Genomic DNA, 17,612 nt, shown 5'->3' on the forward strand with positions numbered 1-17,612 from the left:
AATTCTGAGGTTGGCTAGTCCTGACCCATTCCTAGTCTCCTTTGTTGGGACTGGTTCCATTATTGAGGCTGGATTAGTTAAATAACTATTTTCTTGCCATTAGAAGTTGCCATATGACTTCATGTTATCTGAAGTCAGATGAAAGTTTCCTGATGAAGCGTTTGCTAATCTGAAACAAAGGGGTTCGTACAGTTGGTGTCGTCCCTTCCCTGTTGCTTCAGCCTTGAGCATGTCTGTGATGTCTGCAGCTAGGGCAGCCATTCTGCAACCATGAGGCAGCCAGCATGCAGGGTAGGCCAGACTAGCTGCAAATATTTCATTCCTAACTTTCCTGAGCTGCTAAATGAACACCCATCATCATTTGCCTCTACTTGTCTTTATCGTATCTATGTCTACTGACTTGGAGGATGGAATACATTGCCATAGGAATCATCCCCAGTGAATTAACCCTTCCTGTATCTCCAACCATGTGTGACTCCTCTCCCTTTGACACTGGAGCAGTCATGTGACTCACTTTGACCAATGGGACAAACGATGCGAGCAGATGCTTGCATCTGTGCATTGGGCTTACCCTCTTGGAATGCTGCCACCATGTGAGGAAATCTGCTGGACGCTGCTGCTGAGCTGGTAACCAAATGCCAACCAGTGAGTGAGGCCCCTTGACCTGTTCAGCTGTTTAATGGCTGTATGCTGTGAGGGACTGTAGGTGAGGCCAGCGGAAGAACTATCCAGCTGAGCCTTGCCCACGTAGCTGACCTGTGCAATCACGGGGAAATAAATGGTTGCTATTTTGAGGCAGAGGTGAGCAAACCTTTTCTTAAAGGGCCAGGTGGTACATAGTTTAGGCTTGTGATCTCTGTCATAGCTACTCGTTTCTCATGTTGTAAGACATGAGCAACTGTGGACAGTACAGAAATGAATGGATGTGGCTGTGCTCCAATATGTTTATTTACAAAGGCAGGTGACTGGCTCACAGCTGCAGTTCGGCAGGCCCGTGCTGAATTACTCGGCTGTGGAGTGATTGCTGTAGTCATGAACGGGTGTGAGAGTTGGACCGTAAATAAGGCAGAGCGCCAAGGAATTGATGCTTTTGAACTGTGGTGTTGGAGAAGACTCTGGAGAGTCCCTTGGACTGCAAGGAGATCAAACCAGTCCATCCTAAAGGAAATCAACCCTGACTATTCAGTGGAAAGACTGATGCTGAAGCTGAAGCTCCAATACTTTGGCCACCTGATGCGAAGATCTGACTCATTAGAAATGACCCTGATGCTGGGAAGGATTGAGGGCAGGAGGAGAAGGGGACAACAGAGGATGAGATGGTTGGATGGTATCATCGACTCAATGGACATGAGTTTGAACTAGCTCTGGGAGATGCTGGAGGACAGGGAGGCCTGGTGTGCTGCAGTCCATGGGGTTGCAAAGAGTGAGACACAAGTGAGCGACTGAGCAACGATGACAACAAACAACATAGCAATTGTTAACTGACCCAGAAGGATCTCCATACTACTGTCAAATGAAAAAGTCAAATTACAGAATAATGTATAGAGTATGAACCTCTTTGGGCAAAAAAAACTCCAAAGAAAACCCAGAAAATTATATATATATAAAACCTCCCTTCCAGAAAGATCTGGAAGAATATACACCGGCTTCTGGGCTCTGGATTCCTCAGAGTGGTGATTGTTGGCTATCGGCATGGAGAAGGAGGGGTATGCAGAGGTGAGTAACTTATGCAGTTTTGTTTCATGTGTCACTGTGAGCGTGCTTGCGTGTCTGTGTGCTCAGTCACTTCAGTCGTGTCCAACTCCTTGGGACCCCGTGGACCGTGACCCGCCAAGCTCTTCTGTCCATGGGATTCTCCAGGTGAGAATCCTGGAGTGGGCCGCCATGCTCTCCTCCGGGGGATCGTCCTGATCCAAGGATTGAACCCATATCTCCTGCAGGTGGATTCTTACCGCTGAGCTGCTGAGAAGCCCATAAGGAGCATATGACTGTGAACTTGGGAAAAAACTAAGGAAAAAATGAGAAATAATTAAACGTCTCAAAATTTCTGTTCAGTGTGATTGAGGACCACCCAGAGCTGAAGAGGCCATTCAAAGGCACCTTTGGCTCTGTCCACAGTCATCACTAGAGGGCATTGGCATTTGCCCCAGGGCAGGAGTGAGGTGGTTGGTGCTGGTAGGAAGCATGTGCGTGCTAAGGAAGGTGGGTGCATTTTCTGTTTGAATCACTCTTCTAGATTTGGATTTTCTGAAGGCAGAACAGAGGACTAGAAGTCATGGTCAGTGCCTAGTGGCCCGGACATCTAAGAATTTATCGGGGCCATCAACCCGGGTTCCTCTGATTGAACCACTTTGTGTCAAGCCTCTGCTCTTGGCCAGCTGTGGTCTTTAGGGCATCGCCGCAACACCCCAAACAGCAAGGCCTTCTGAGGAGCTCCTGCAGCCTCTGTCCGTGAGCTGTGGGGTCCTCTGCTACAGTTCGTCAGGACCAGTCCTCAGGAGAACGTGAAATTTCTCCTTTTCTCTGCAGAAAACCTTTCTTGATCCATCATTCCAGCTGTTGTGAGCAGGAAATCATTTACAATAAGGAATGCTAAACAGAAAAGCAGTTTTAAGAAGTGTTTAATAGCCTCTCCCAGCAATGCCCTGCCTGGTCAGTGAGTGAGGGCAGGAATATGAGCCCTGTGGAATGTTCTGGTGAATCCTGTGAGCTGGAACACTTAGCCATCCCCTCACATAAAAGCCAGGAGAGCCCATCTGAAGGAAGTTGCTGTCAGCCCCAGATGACTGAGAATTTGAATCCATGTGGGAATCACATACACATGGGTGGGGGAGTTTTTTGGGGGGAGGAGTCAAGTTTGACCGATTCTAATAGTATTTCACCTAGATTATATATATCTCATAACACATATGTGCACAGCTCACACTTAAACACAGTGTTTTCGCTTTTCCAAAGCAGCTTGATATCTATTTGTATCGTTAAAATCAGCACACAGACTTACTGATCACTGCTTAACTTTACTGAAACTTTGGTTTAGTTTTGACTTGTAGGTGAAAATCATTTCATTGATTAATGACGTCATCATGCTGATGTAATAATGAGTTTTGAAGAACGGACAGTTGGGGCATATGTTCCCAGCCTCCAGGCCATAGCGGTGCAACACAGGTGCTAGCTTTGCAAATGCCAGCCTGGCAGCCACACTGGTGGGAGAGAGGAACCCACCTCCGGCTGCTGCCCTTGGTAAACCAAAAGCAAGAGTCAGGAATGAAATGCAGAGCGAGTTAGAACTATCAAACCCAGCCACCTTTAAAGGACATGGCACATGGAACAGTAATCTCTTTGAGACTTATTTATTTTTAGTGTTTTGTTTTAGGGGCTTCCCTTGTGGCTCAGCTGGTAGAGAATCTGCCTGCAATGCAGGAGACCTGCGTTTGACCCCTGGGTTGGGAAGATCCCCTGGAGAAGGGAAAGGCTACCCACTCCAGTGTTCTGGCCTGGAGAATCCATATACAGTCCATGGGGTTGCAAAGAGTTGGACACGGAGTTTTGTTTTAGTGTTTATTTTTAAAGAAAAAAAATATCACCACAAGTAAATAGGACTTGATACACCAAAACCAAGTTTCAAGAGTTGGTTTGGAGGGACTTCCCTGGTGATCCAGCTGATAAGACTCTGTTGTTCCATTTCAGTGGACCTTGGTTTGATTCCTGGTCAGGGAGATAGGATGCCACATGCCACGTGGTCAAAATACAAACAACAAAAGCAAAACTAGAAGCATTGAAAGTCTTAAGAAAAAAAAAAGAGTTGATTGGAATCCATTCTCCCCCCACGTGGCAGGGGATTTGAGACTAAGTGCTCCTGAAGCCCCTCCCAGCCCCATTGCCATAGTTTCTTTGACGGTGAAGACGACCATGTCAGCACACCCCAGGATTCCCTGTTCCTGAGCTGGATGGGCTCCTATCACAGCTCAGCTGAGCCATGTCTTAGCCGTAAGACTGGCTTATACACTGCCTCGGAAAGCCAGGAGGACTTCAGTTCTGGAATTTTGGACACAGGAGGGACTCTGGAATTCACCTTGTCCCACCTGTGCTAGAGAAGAAAGAATACCACCACAAGTAAATAGGATTGATACAACAAAGCCAAGTTTCAGGAGTTGGTTTGGGGAGACTTTCCTGGTGATCCACCTGCATTAGGGGGCAACAACCTTCTCCATGTTTTGCTAGGACAGGTGACAAAAACAGTAGGCAAAGTTAGAGAAATGCAGTCCTCGTTGTGGGTGCATGTATATGATCGTGTTGTAGAGGGGGTGGTGGGAAGGAGGGGAGAAAGATGTCCCTTTGGGAGGAGAAGATGGGTTTTTGAGGGGACTTGGCACGTGCTTTGGTCTTGACTTGCCTTTGCCAGCATTGGGTGGGGGAGAGGCAGAGAGAGGGCAGAAGGGAGCTTTGGTAACAAGTCTATCAACCTCCCTAATGCACGCATCTCCTATAGAGAGCACCTCTGTGTATCTGTCTACCTTGCTGGCTTCAGGGAGTCAGTGCTGGGAGGGGAGACCTCTATTCTCAGGCAGGAAGTGTAGGAAATTCAGATGGGATCCAGAGGTGGACTCTTACTGACCCCGGGCAAGTGACTTACTGTGTTTCTCTTCTCTCATCCGTTAAATGAGGACATCTGCTCCTAGGATCAGAGACGATTCAGTAATATCTTCATGTGAAACAGAGTATTACTGGCACTTCACAATCTAAGTATTTAATAAGCCACTTTGTATATTCATTGGTTCTCACCAAGTGTTTATCGAGCTCCGTCTTGGGCATCGGCTTTCAGATCAGGGCCAACTGCTACCCTGCAGAGTTTATGACCAGTGGTGTCAGTGTTTCCTCAAAGCAGCTGGGAAAACATTCCCCCGGAGGTGTGCTCCTGGTTTAAGTGGTTGGATGAATTGTAATGAGCCTGATCATGTGGACCAGCGAGGTGGCAGCCCCCGAGGACAGGCCAGGGGATGGATGTAACTAAGAGCAGCGTGTTGCTACTCAAATGCTGTGTTTGGGGACCACCAATCCCTGGGCCAGTTATCCTGGTCAGTGAGGCTGTCCTTCCCATGTGAAGGCGCCCCTCTTCCATCAACACTTATTCCACCATCATCCAATCACAGAGCACTGATGACAGTCATTCATTAGTCCCCTGAGAGGGCTCTTCTTTGTCATGAGCTGCATTGCAGAGAACGGGACTCGAGCTACCGACCGGGGAGAGCAGACACATAATCACTCAGCTTGTATTAGCAGAGAGCGGGGAAAGTGACAAGTCTGCAGTTCCTGTTCTTACAGAGATGATGAGCTGTCTCGAAGCAGCGATTTGGCTAAAAGAGAGCCCACAAGACTCCAAGTAAATTTGTCACTTTGTGTTCCCCTCCTTTTTTGCTAAGTGTTAATGTAAGTTTGCAGTTGAATTTCAGATATTCTGAAATGGTGTTTCTTTCTTGGCATTCATTGATGCTGCACTGAAAGCAGAGTGCTAAGTACAGTGTATTTTTCTTTTGCACCCAAAATGAATCTTGGAACTACATCCTCGGCATATATGCTTTGGCTTTCCAGTTCCCTGACCCAGACACCATCCCATCTCATTTAGTTCCTGAAGCTTCTGTTTAGCCACTGTTATTGCTCCAACATGGCTTCCCAGGTGGTACAGTGATAAAGAATCTTCCTGCCAATGCAGGAGATGTAGGAGACGCGCGTTCGATCCCTGGGTCAGGAAGATTCCCTGGAGGAGAAAATGGCAATCCACTCCAGTACTCTTGTCTGGAGAATCCCATGGACAGAGGAGCCTGGTGGGCAACTGTCCATGGGGTCGAAGAGTCAGACGTGGCTGAGCACAATGAAGCAACTGCTCCAACATGACTGCAAGAATTGTACTTGGACTTTTAAAATAGGAGGCAAATGTGTTTTTTTGGAGTCAAGTAAATCATGTCTGATTTTAGGGTCTGTCCTGGCATTCCTTAGGGTCAGAAAAGACTTCAAAGAAAATATCCAAAAGAGGGGAACTTGAGAAGAAATCAGAAGATATCTTTCAGAAATACGATCTTAAAATGCCGCCAGCTGGAAAGGGTAGTTTTCCGATCACAGGAGTAGTCGGAGTTGTCCAAAGGAAGAACCTGCCTGTGGCATTCTGACCGAGCTCAAAATGAAGTAGTGACAGCCGTCAGATCGGAGAAGGGTGATCGGTCCCCACCAGGAGGCAGGTGGCAAAGTTATGGAGCCCGATGTCTCCTTGAGATAGATAATGCAGGGTTCCAGACGATGTAGTCTTAAAGGGCCATAAAAGCCCTGGCAGCCTGATGGATGTGGGCATCATATATACATTTTTCCCAACATAAAGAATGGGATCCTGTAAAAGCATTTCCTAAGTAGGAAAAGATGCTCTTTGCGTGGATGGACTGCAGCCCTCCAGGCCCCGTGTCACTTGCTGCCGGCTGTCCCTACCACATGCGTTTTCTGGTTGTGCCCTCGGGTGTTCCTTTTTTTTAGATTTATTTATTTTTTGTTTTTTGGCTGTGGTGGGTCCTCATTGCTGCCAGTGGGCTGTCTCCAGTTGTGGCGGTTGAGGGCTGCTCTTCGTGACAGTGAGCAGGCTTCTCGTGGTGGCTCCTCCTGTTTCAGGGCTCAGACTCTAAACCCAGGACATGGGCTCAGAAGTTGCAGCTCCTGGGCTCTAGGGCGCAAGCTCAGTAGTTGCGATGCACGGACTTAGTTGCTCCTCGGCAGGTGGGAACTTCCCAGACCAGGGATCGAACCCATGACCTCTGCATCGGCAGGCGGATTCTTAATCACTGGACCACCAGGGAAGCCCCTGTTAGATGTTTCAGGCTTCCTTTAAATGGCAATGGCAATGATGTATTTTTTTCAGCCTTTTTAGAATCTTTCTGCATTTTGAGAACTCTTTTTTTGTTTTTTAATCTAGATTATTGGAGCTAGTGGTAAGCATGCCCCTCCTCCCCCCGACACACAGAAGCCAAGCTGCAGCTCCAGTCAAAGGCCAGGCGGGTGCCCAAGTCTCGAGTATTCCTCAGAAAGCCTCCAGCAGTTCTCCGCCACTGTCAATAATGGTAATTATAATTATAAAGCCAGTCCCCTGAGGAGCTCAAAGCACTTTCTGGATGCTGCAGCATTGATCCTCATAACACAAGTGTAACAGGGGAAGGAGCAAGCGTTGTCATCACTTTGTAGATGGAAAACGTCACCGAGGGAGGCAGAAATGATTGTTCATGTGGAGCAGGTTACGGTGTTGAGGTTTTTGGATTCGGTTGTGTGCACTAATTGCTGCGCTAAAATGCGCCCCTCCCCGCCCCCGCCCCAATCAGCCTTTGCCCAGAAGGATGTCAGCACAAGCCTATCACAAGGACTTTGCTCCATAAGTGTTAGTGATAGTAGCTCAGTCGTGTCCGACTCTTTGTGACCCCATGGGCTAACCCACCAGGCTCTGTCCATGGATTTCCCCAGGCAAGAATACTGGAGAGGGTTGCCATTCCCTTCTTCAGGAGATCTTCCCAACCCAGGGACCAAACCCAGGTCTCCTGCATTGCAGGCAGATTCTTTACCATGTGAGCCACCAGGGAATTTGCTCCATAATGTAAAGTCATTTAAAGATAATTTAGTTCTTTTTCTTTTGTTTGTATTTTTACCAAACAAGCTATAGGGCAGCTTGTTGTAAAAGTTATATCCAAGTAAAGATAAAAGAACAAAGGCCAAATATCATGTAATGGGCGTGGGGTGGGGGCAGCAGTGGGGATGGGGGTAAGAGAGTGGTGGTGGAAGGTGCGTGTCAAAACCAGTTAGTGCAACTGAACTTAGCTGTGGGATTCCTGGCAGCCGAGGCTAAGAAGGGAAGCTGGATGACGTATGAAGGCTGTGCTCAGTTGCTCAGTCGTGTCTGACTCTTTGTGACTTCACGGACGATAGCTGCAAGGCTCCTCTGTCCATGGGATTTCCCAGGCAAGAACACTGGAGTGGGTTGTCATTTCTTTCTCCAGGGGATCTTCCCCAGCCATGGATCAATTCTTTACTGTAGGCGGATTCTTTACTGCTGAACCACTGGAGAAGCCCATGAAGGTCTCTGTATCATATGATAAAATACACTGTGAGACAAGAAGAATTTAGGTATGTGAGCTCAATCGGATAAGTTAGTCTAGGAATAAAGGTTTAATTCTGCATCTTATGAAGGAGCATCTTAAGGCAAGATCACAAAGAATGGCTGCTCATGCCAAACACCATGCACATGCACGCACATGCCCACCCTCTTGTTTCTGTACTTAAATGTTGAAGGTGACATGTGGTTAAAATTTGCATCAAGGGCAAACTTGAAAGGGGCAGTGGGATTAGAAGGCTTTAAAGTGGCCATTTGGCGGTTGACAGGTGAAGGCAGTGGCGGAAGTATTTTGCCAGCCTCCGTCTTTCTGCACTATTCCATGATGAAGCACGGATTCTTAACGCCCGTTCTTTCAGTTTCCTTCTCCCTGACTTGCATGTTGCTTGTTTGTGTAGACTCTCCGAACGTGAATGACCCTGGGGGCAGTTATATCAATAGATACCCTAAGGGCAAGCTCTGATTCCCAAATAAATACAAATTCTGGAAAGCACTCCTTGCTCATCATTGCTGCAAAGTAACCATGTCTCCAAACTCTCTGCAAATTGGAGGTTCTTTACACAGTGTTTGTGAAAGAGGCGGCTGGGTATTTCTGTCTTTCTTCCTTGTGTTCTTCATGTTAAACTATCTCAGAATAACCGTGAGGGTTATGCTTTTAGAGGCTTAGCTTTTCCAGTTCTAGAAAACGGATGAGGATGTATTGTCCAAACAAAACATTGGTGTTCTCAAAGTGTTCAGAGATATCAAATATTCTTTCAAACATCATCTTCATGAGCAATGCCCCTTCCATTAAATCCTGCCCATGGGTGTGTGTGTGTGTGTGTGTGTGTGTGAGAGAGAGAGAGAGAGAGAGAGAGAGAATGTAACAGCTAGAAACGGAGCAGAAAAGCAGATTGGTTAACGTCGCCTTAGATAATAGTGCCTCTGAAGCCATTTGCCACCTTTTTATACAGGGGTAAAAAAACAACTTGATTTCAATATTATTGATATTATTTCTGGCTCTTGAAGACCTATGAAATGAAAACTAAGCTTTAAAAGCTTTGCAGTTAATTGCTGCTGAGTTAAGCATTTTTTTTTTAAACACCTTTGTGCTGACGCATAATTTAGAAAATCGATCAGGGAGATGAGGAATAAAAATATGGGTCTAAAATACTCCTGGCTAATTACACAATGCTGTAATAAACTCTGAATGGCCCGGAGCACCACGGTGGGCGGCCAGAGAGCTGGAGTCACAGAGTGGCAGAGAACGGAGCGACGGGCCTGTCTGCCCTGACGAAGTGTTTCTTATTAGAAATTAATCCTGGCATAGCGTTTTCTCTAAGTGCTGAGCCTGCCAGAGTGTGGGGAAAGCCAGTGAATTTAGAATTGGAGGTGGTATTTATGCCTCTCGTAAGTGAATAGGCACCGTGTTGGTAAATAAGGCCAAGTCTTATTATAAAGGCCAAGTATTATAAAGGATGGGAATTGGTCCCCTGCTTCCTCTCCACCCTCTTTCCTCCAAATTGGCCCCCTTTGCATTTGGCTCTGTTTTCTCCACTCAACAGGACATATCTTGATAGCAGACCATCATACCTTTTATGTTGCCGAAAGTGGGGTCCAGTTGCTCGCCGCTCAGAAGTCAATAAAGAGGCAAACTTGGTGGGAAAGAAAGTTTGCCTTATTTCAGAGGCTGCCAACTGGGGCAGGGAAGGGCGGGCTCCTGTCCAAAGGCCGACCCCCTCACTGACCGCCGGGGGCAAGAGCTTTTAGAGACAGAGGGAGGGGGCTCCGGGCAGACGCAGCACCGTCGGCTCTGATGGCCGTCTTGGAATTGGTCATGCGGTGGCCTGACCAGGGCCACCTTGATGGTTTTAGTTAGTTTTCAGCTCCAGGGCTGCTTTTCCCCATTTCTTTGAGGCCAGTTCTCAAAATTGTGGCAGCTTATGTCATGGCTATAGTCTAGTCCTCGTGTAGTTAACTTCTTCCACCTGGTGGGTGTTTTAGTATCTGTAAGACAGCTCAAAGGATGTGGCTCAGAATATTATCTATAACCCTTGAGAAGGAACTAAAGGTCCTTGACTGTGCCTCCTTATTAAATATTATTCCTTGGTCTTGTTTTACTTTTTTCCGTTGTTTCTGCATTTTCTCACTTCCCTGATTAAACTTACTTGCTTGGCTCAAGTTTTTCCACAGACAAAAGGCAGGCTGAGGACATGGGGGATAAAGACCATAGCATTCTGCTATGTTTCACTTAGTGTAAATTTAAGCCTGTAGTTTTCTTCCCAAAGAGGGAGATAACACTCCCAAGAGTGCCAGAATTTGTTCATGGAGGGAGGGGGGCAAAGAAACCCCTTGTACTTTTTATGTATAAAGCTCAGATAGATATACGATGCATGAACAGATTCATTGTATCTGTATATCTGCGGCATTAAAATTCTATAAATGGGGGGGCAATTAGGAAAAAAAGTGTTTAAGGCTCAGGAATGGGAGGAGGTGAGATCATGAAGATAAGCTGGGAAAACCCTTCCATCCATTGAAGAGCTTTGGCCTAAGTCAAAGGAAGCGGCCATTTCCCAGATGGCCAGTTCTTTGGCAAGACTCTGCCAGTCAGTCCTTCTTTCGGGGGTCAGAAGGCTGAAGAAATCTACTGAGAACCATTGCGTTGTCTCAGACACCCCTGTGGGGAGGGGGGAGGGTGAAAAGTAGACTTCACAGTGGCACAGGACGGGAGCCTCCTTGGGAAGTGAGGGTGATAAACGTGTTGTAGTTCCGTAACGGAGGGGATGGGGTCTGCAGACGGACGCCCTTCTTCAGGGGGACATGGAGAGGCTGCCGTGGTAACTGTGGCAGTGTGCTTCTTGTCTCTTGCAAGTAGGTCTGGAATGTATTGGGCCAATTGGTTGGAAAAAGCAAAGGGAAGGGTCCCTTGTGGATTGTCTGGGGGTTTTCTCCAGTGGGTCACATGAATAGAAATTCATACATGTTTGAGCTCCATGAATTTTTTATTGATAACAATAATGAGTTAGAAGAGCTCCTGCTGGGCAATGAGGATCAGATTTGATTCAAATATGAATCAGGTGTGTTCAAGGCCTTAGTCATGTCTCCGTTTTGGCCATGAATCCTTTGTAGTGTCCCAAGTTTATGGTATGATTTTAATACTGGACATTAAAGGCTTTAAGTTTGCGTGATTAATTACACTGACCTTGGTTTATACTAACTAATTCATCTATGTCGGCTGGCGTGACACCTGGCAGAGGTCAGTCATACAAAGATAATGGTGGGCAGATGGCCAGACCCTATGGCCCATGCGTCCATGTGGATCAGAGCTTGGAGAGAACTTGTTTTCCTTCTCAGATCTCAAGTAGGATGTCTGAACCCAGGGATTGAACCCAGGTCTCCCGGATTGCAGGCAGATGCTTTACGGTCTGAGCCACCATGGAAGCCGCTTTTAGAGATAGGTGGGTTCAGTTAGTGATTCTCGGATCCTCTGTTGGATAGGGTCTGGGTCTTTGAGGGTGACAGCTGAATGACAGTTATGGAACCATTGGGCACACTGTCCCCAAGAGGAAGCTGCCACCGTCACTGCCTTCAAAGCCAGAAAAGTGAAAAGTGAAAGTGCTAGCCACTCAGCCATGTCTGACTCTTTGAGACTCCGTGGACTGCAACCTGCCACACTCCTCTGTCCATAGGATCCAAACCTGGGTCTCCCACACTGCAGGCAACTTCTTTACTCTCTGAGCCGCCAGGATAGCCCCAAAGCCAGAAACCCTGGCTTCAGATCTTAGAACTACCGCATTTTATTTGAATGACCTTGGACAAGATGTTGCTTCTCTTATCCTGAGTTTCCCCCTCCATTATTTATTTATTTATTTTATAAAATATGGAACACTTCACGAATTTGCGTGTCATCCTTGCGCAGGGGCCCTGCTAATCTTCTCTGTATCGTTCCCATTTTTTTTTAGCATATGTGCTGCCGAAGCGAGCACCCCCCTCCATTATTAAATGGAGATAATTCTACCACTCTTAAGAATGAGATCCTGTATTTGCATGTTATCTTGGCATATCGTATCATGTTATTTCTAAAGAGACACGGACTGCATCCTGGTTAAGGAATCAGCAACATTGGTTCTCAGGCAAGTAAATGATGCTGAAGGTCTCATAGAAGAAGTCTATATCTCTTTTCTTGCACTGACTTCAGGAATCTCCGTGCTGAATGAGGCATCCTCTTGCATTCCTCTTTTTTCTAGTGACCAGGCAGAGATGATTCTGAAGTCGTATGTGTCTTTTCTGCCCACAGAGTTGGACAGAACTCAGTCACCTGGCCTCACTGTGGCTCAGGGGGTGCAGGAAGTGCAGTCCCTGGCTGGGAAGTCACTTTCCAGAGACATCTACACTCCATGGTGGGCGGGAACACAGTTCTTAGGGGATCTGTAAGCTGTCATTGATACAGGTAGTAAATGTAGAAGATCCTGGTCTGTGGAGGAAGAGTCACGGGATAATAGGAATTAAGGGGAAAGGGGAAAAATGTTGGTGACTCTACCAAAAACTTCTTGCTACGGTAGATAAACAGAGCTGTCTGTCTTCAGAAACTGGCCTCTTAGCTACTCTCATAAATAAGGGCTTTTATTTATTTTATTTTTTGGCTGTGCCATGCAACGTGTGGGATCTTAGTTCCCAGACCAGGGATCGAACCAACACCCCTGTGATGGAAGTGCAGAGTCTTAACCACTGGACTGCCAGGGAAGTCCCAATAACTACTTTTTTTTTTTATCTTTTCTTTTTTTGTTGTTGTTTATCTTAAAAAAATTTTTAACACCAAAAGCATTTTGTATTTGGATGTAGCCAATTAACAATGTTATGGTAGTTTTAGGTGAACAGCAAAGGGACTCTGCCGTACACATACAGGTATCTGTTCTCCCCTGAAGCCCGTGCCCATCTAGGCTGGCATGTAACACTGAGCAGTTCCATGTGCTATATAATAGGTCGTTGTTACTACTTTTAAAGTCAACTCTCCAGGAATAGTTAAAAACCACTTGGCAACCATTGGATTTCTCATTCATGGCAAGTGCTTCATTGCAGTGTGGCCCATATTTGCTGCGTGCTGCGGTCCATGGGGTTGCAAAGAGTCAGACACGGCCGAGCGACTGAACTGAATGAGGACGTATCTGTGAACGTGTTAGTCGCTCAGTTGTGTTCAATCTCTGCGACCCCATGATCCGCCAGGCTCCTCTGTCCATGGGATTTTCCAGGCAAGAATACTGGAGTGGGTTGCCATTTTCTCCTCCAGGGCATCTTCCCAACCCAGGGATCGAACCCAGGTCTCCCGCATGGTGGGCAGATTCTTTACTGTCTGAGCACCAGGGAAGCCCTGGGGATATTCCAGTAGGAAAAGGAACTTTGACTCCGATAGGGTTTGTAAGGTAAGCAGGTTTTTCCTCCTATTATCATTTGGGAAATTGGTAGAAGACATTTAAGAGCCTTGGTTCAAGGTTACGTGGCAAACTAACACAGTCAGGGAGCCTGAGTCTAGCCATGCCAACCACAGCCCTGGGCACCCATTCACTACGTGGATAGACCTGGACTTTACTTTCCAACTCCAACATCTGCTGTCAAAGGAAGTCTTTTGTTTTTTTTTAATAATCAAATTTAAAAAAACTTGTTAATTTGGCTGCATCGGATCTTAATTGCGGCATTTGGGATCTTTCATTGTGGCTCCCGGGCTCTCTAGTTTGGCATGCAGGCTTAGTTGCCCCTTGGCATTTGGGAGTTTAGTTCCCTGACCGGGGATCGAACTGTTCCCCTACACTGCAAGGCAGATTCTTAACCACTGGATCACCAGGGAAGTCCCAAAGGAAGTCCTTTCGTTACTCTGGCTGTGTAAGTAAAGAAATGCCTTCTGCTCCCCCTGCCACTCTGCCCACGCTTCTTTTCATGTTGGGTTTTGTTACTTTTGTGGAAAACAATTTGCCGTTTAACTGTGCAGTGTGATGGGAAATTCTGAGCTGCTTCCTCCATGTAAGTCCCTAGGAAAATGTGGCTGGAGCCAGGACCTGCAGACATACATGTAGTCCAGGCTGGGCATACTGCCTTCTGTTTTCCCTTCTCCCAGGTCCAGTGTTCATAAATAACATTCTGTATTCCTGGACATAATACTTTTCTTCTTGCCCTCCTCTCTTTTAAGAGTTGAGTTAAAATGGAATTTTCCTTAATGATAGTAGGTGAAAGCAGTTTCACAGAATCAATTTCAATTTTAAGAGCACCTTGAGAATTACTGGGAGTTTGTGAGTTTTATTGTATTGAATTAATAGGCATTTCTGAAGCCAAGAGTCTAGAGTTCAGACTGTCAATTTTTTCCCCCTTCTGGCTTCACTTCAAAGATCATAACAGAAAGCCTGATCTTGAAATGAAACTTCTGAACGATGTGCCTTGCCAATGGATGGTCCTTATGGAAATAAATTTAAATAAAGAAATTTATCCATGAGAGCCTGCAATCATTTCAAGTTGAGGGTCTAGATTTGTATACAAAGTTTTCAAGGCATCAGGTATTTTTGAGCTATTGCTTCTATTTTCTACTCAGGGGGTAAAGAGACAATCAAGTTCCAGTGCAAAAAACTTATCCTTGGACTCAGCTGTCCTACAGATTAGTACTTGAGGATAGAAAGTGACACAGTTCTCTCTCTGACTGATAAGGGCTGCTCCAGACCTGACACTGTAATAGTATAAAATGCAGTCCTTTTGCAGAAGATTCTTAGGGTGATTTGGTCTTGTGGGCTTGAATTTATGGTGAGAAGGGATTTTGTGACCTGTTTTTGGAGTTTCAAGGTCATTTGTGTGTCTTATAAAGTCAGAGATTTCAAACTTGGCTGTGCATTGGAATCACATAAGGAATTAAAAAAGCATAGGTTGTTTAGATTCCACCCCTCTATGTTGTTTAATTGCTGAGTGGTGTCCGACTCTTTTGCGACCCCATGGACCATAGTCCACCAGGCTCCTCCATCCACGGGATTTCCCAGGCAAGGATACTGGAGTGCATTGCCGTTTCCTTCTCCACCACCCCTATATGCTAACTCTGAGCTTCGGGGAGGGCGGGGTTGTCTCTGCGGGATTCCCGTGTTTTATATCTTTATTTTTTGTATTTGGCTGTGCTGATGCTACATTGCTGCGCTCGGGTTTTCTCTGTTTCCAGTGAGCAGGGCTGGGGGAGGCTACTCTGTCGTAGAGCACAGGCTTCTCTTGTTGCAGAGCACGGGCTTTCAGTAGTTGTGGCTTGCGGGCTTAGTTGCCCCGAGTCTTGTGGAATCTTCCCAGACCAGGGCTCGGTCGAACCCACGTCCTCTGCGTTGGCAGGTGATTCTTAACCGCTGGACCACCAGGGAAGTCCTCACGTACTTTTTGCAATGTGCCTTGAGTAGACTCTGATGTAATTGGCCCCTTCCACTTGGGAATCATGTGGGTTATCCTGTGTGCTCCTTAGGTCCAGGCTCTGCCTCTTCTCTTGGCTCCAGGATGCGGACTCCATCAGGGAGCTCTCTTGCTGTCTGGATTGGATCAGTGGGACAGGAGACGGGAGGCAGGAAGGTGGTGCAGGCGGGCGTACTTTCTCCTGACTTCTCTGTGGCATCTCCTTGGGCTGGCTGTGGCCTGTGTTGAAGATACCGCTCCTGTCCCAGCGGCAGTCTTCCATACTGTCTTCCATGTTCTCATAATCACTCCCTCCCCTCGCCTCCTTGGGCCTTGGGCTGGGAGCCTTGGCCTGTGAGCAGCCCAAAGGGACTGCACTGTGCCCTAGAGTGTCCCTACACCCTGCCCGGCATCTTGCAAATGTTAGGTCATTCTGAAAAAGTGAAAGTTGCTCAGTCACGTTCAACACTTTGTGACCCTGTGGACTGTAGCCTGCCAGGTTCCTCTGACCATGGAATTCTCCAGACAAGAATACTGGAGTGGGTTGCTGTTCCTTTCTCCAGGGGATCTTCCCAACCCGGGGATAGAACCCAGGTCTCCCACATCACAGGCAGATTCTTTACCACCTAGCCACCAGGGAAGCCCTGAAGTCATTCTGAACTTACCTTAAATTTGGGGGGCCGCCTGCTTTCTGCTGGGACCCTGAGTGGTATAGGAATCACTGGAAAACTTGACTTTCCAAGTCAGCTGTCCTGTTCTGAAAGAGCTACTGCTTCTTTAAAGGTGCCTGAGAGAGCCCAGATCAGGCTGACAGTGGAAGGACCAGAGAGAAATCCGGTTCCCCCAGATCTAGTGCAGGAGGCAGTACTGCAATGACTGGGGAAGCATGAAGCCATCATTTCCTCTTAGGGGCTTCGAGATGGTTCCTTTGCCCTTAGGGAAACTAGTCTCAGTGAATGGTGTCTTTGCTTCTTGGAAAAGCATCCAGTGTCACATTCTCATTGGAGAAGGGAAGTGTCTTGAGAGAAAGCTGGACTTTCCCAAGCGGTTATGGGGTGATGGTGGATGGTGGACAGCAGTTCTTATGTGTCAGGGAGAGTGGATTTGAGGATGATGTGGTCTAGTCTCATGTAAATCACTCACCCACAAATGAACACGTGACTTAAGATGATATCTGCAATGATTGTGGGTAGAAGGTAAGAATAAGGCAAGAATAAGTGCACAAGAAGTGGCAATGAGAGTCCCACTTCTAGAACTAGATATTGTTTTAAATTTGAATTATTTTCATTAAGGCATTTTTTTTTTTTCGGTAGCAGTTTAAGACTCAGTTTAACATTCTTTGGAAGGACTGATGCTGAAGCTGAAGCTCCAATACTTTGACCACCTGATGCAAGGATTTGTCTCATTAGAAAAGACCCTGATGCTGGGAAAGACTGGGGACAGGAGGAGAAGGGGGCAACAAAGGATGAGATGGTTGGAGGGCATCACTGACTCGATGGACATGAGTTTGAGCAAGCTCTGGGAGATAGTGAAGAACAGGGAAGCCTGGCCTGCTGCAGTTCATGGGGTTGCAAAGAGTCAAACACAACTGAGCGACTGAGCAATGAAGACTCAGAGGAGAACTAGGGGAAGGGACAAAGATTTCCCCTGTGACCTTTGCCGTCACATATGTACAGCCTCACCCCTAGCAATATCTCCCACTGGAGTGGTGTGTTTGTTAGAACTGATGAACCTATGTAGACACATCATAATTACTCAAAGCCCATAGTTTCAGGGCTATTCTTGATGTTGTACAATCTATGGGCTTGGACGTGTGAATAATGATATACACTTATCATTATTGTATCATGCAGAGTGTTAATATTTTCATTGTTCTAAAAATCCTCTGTGCTCCATCTATTCATCTCTTATATCTCATGCCCACTGATAACTACTGATATTTTTTGCTATCTACAAAGTTTTGCTTTTCCAGAATACCATATGCTTGGAATCATATGGTACATAGCCTTTTAAATTGGCTTCTTTCATTTAGTAATATGCATTTAAGCTTCCTCCATATCTTTTCCTGACTTGATTACTCATTTCTTTCTGGTGTTTG

At 46.5% G+C, this 17,612-nt stretch overlaps 1 non-coding gene across 1 annotated transcript; it reads right to left on the minus strand.

Annotated features, from left to right (window-relative positions):
- Positions 1 to 11,987: 11,987 nt before the first annotated feature.
- Positions 11,988 to 12,099, minus strand: LOC139036406 (U6 spliceosomal RNA). The gene has a single exon (XR_011489198.1). It is a non-coding gene; the product is annotated as a U6 spliceosomal RNA (small nuclear RNA).
- Positions 12,100 to 17,612: the final 5,513 nt, after the last annotated feature.

The sequence above is a fragment of the Odocoileus virginianus genome, chromosome 8, assembly GCF_023699985.2.
Source record: "Odocoileus virginianus isolate 20LAN1187 ecotype Illinois chromosome 8, Ovbor_1.2, whole genome shotgun sequence".
In the NCBI taxonomy this organism is placed as follows: Eukaryota; Metazoa; Chordata; class Mammalia; order Artiodactyla; family Cervidae; genus Odocoileus; species Odocoileus virginianus.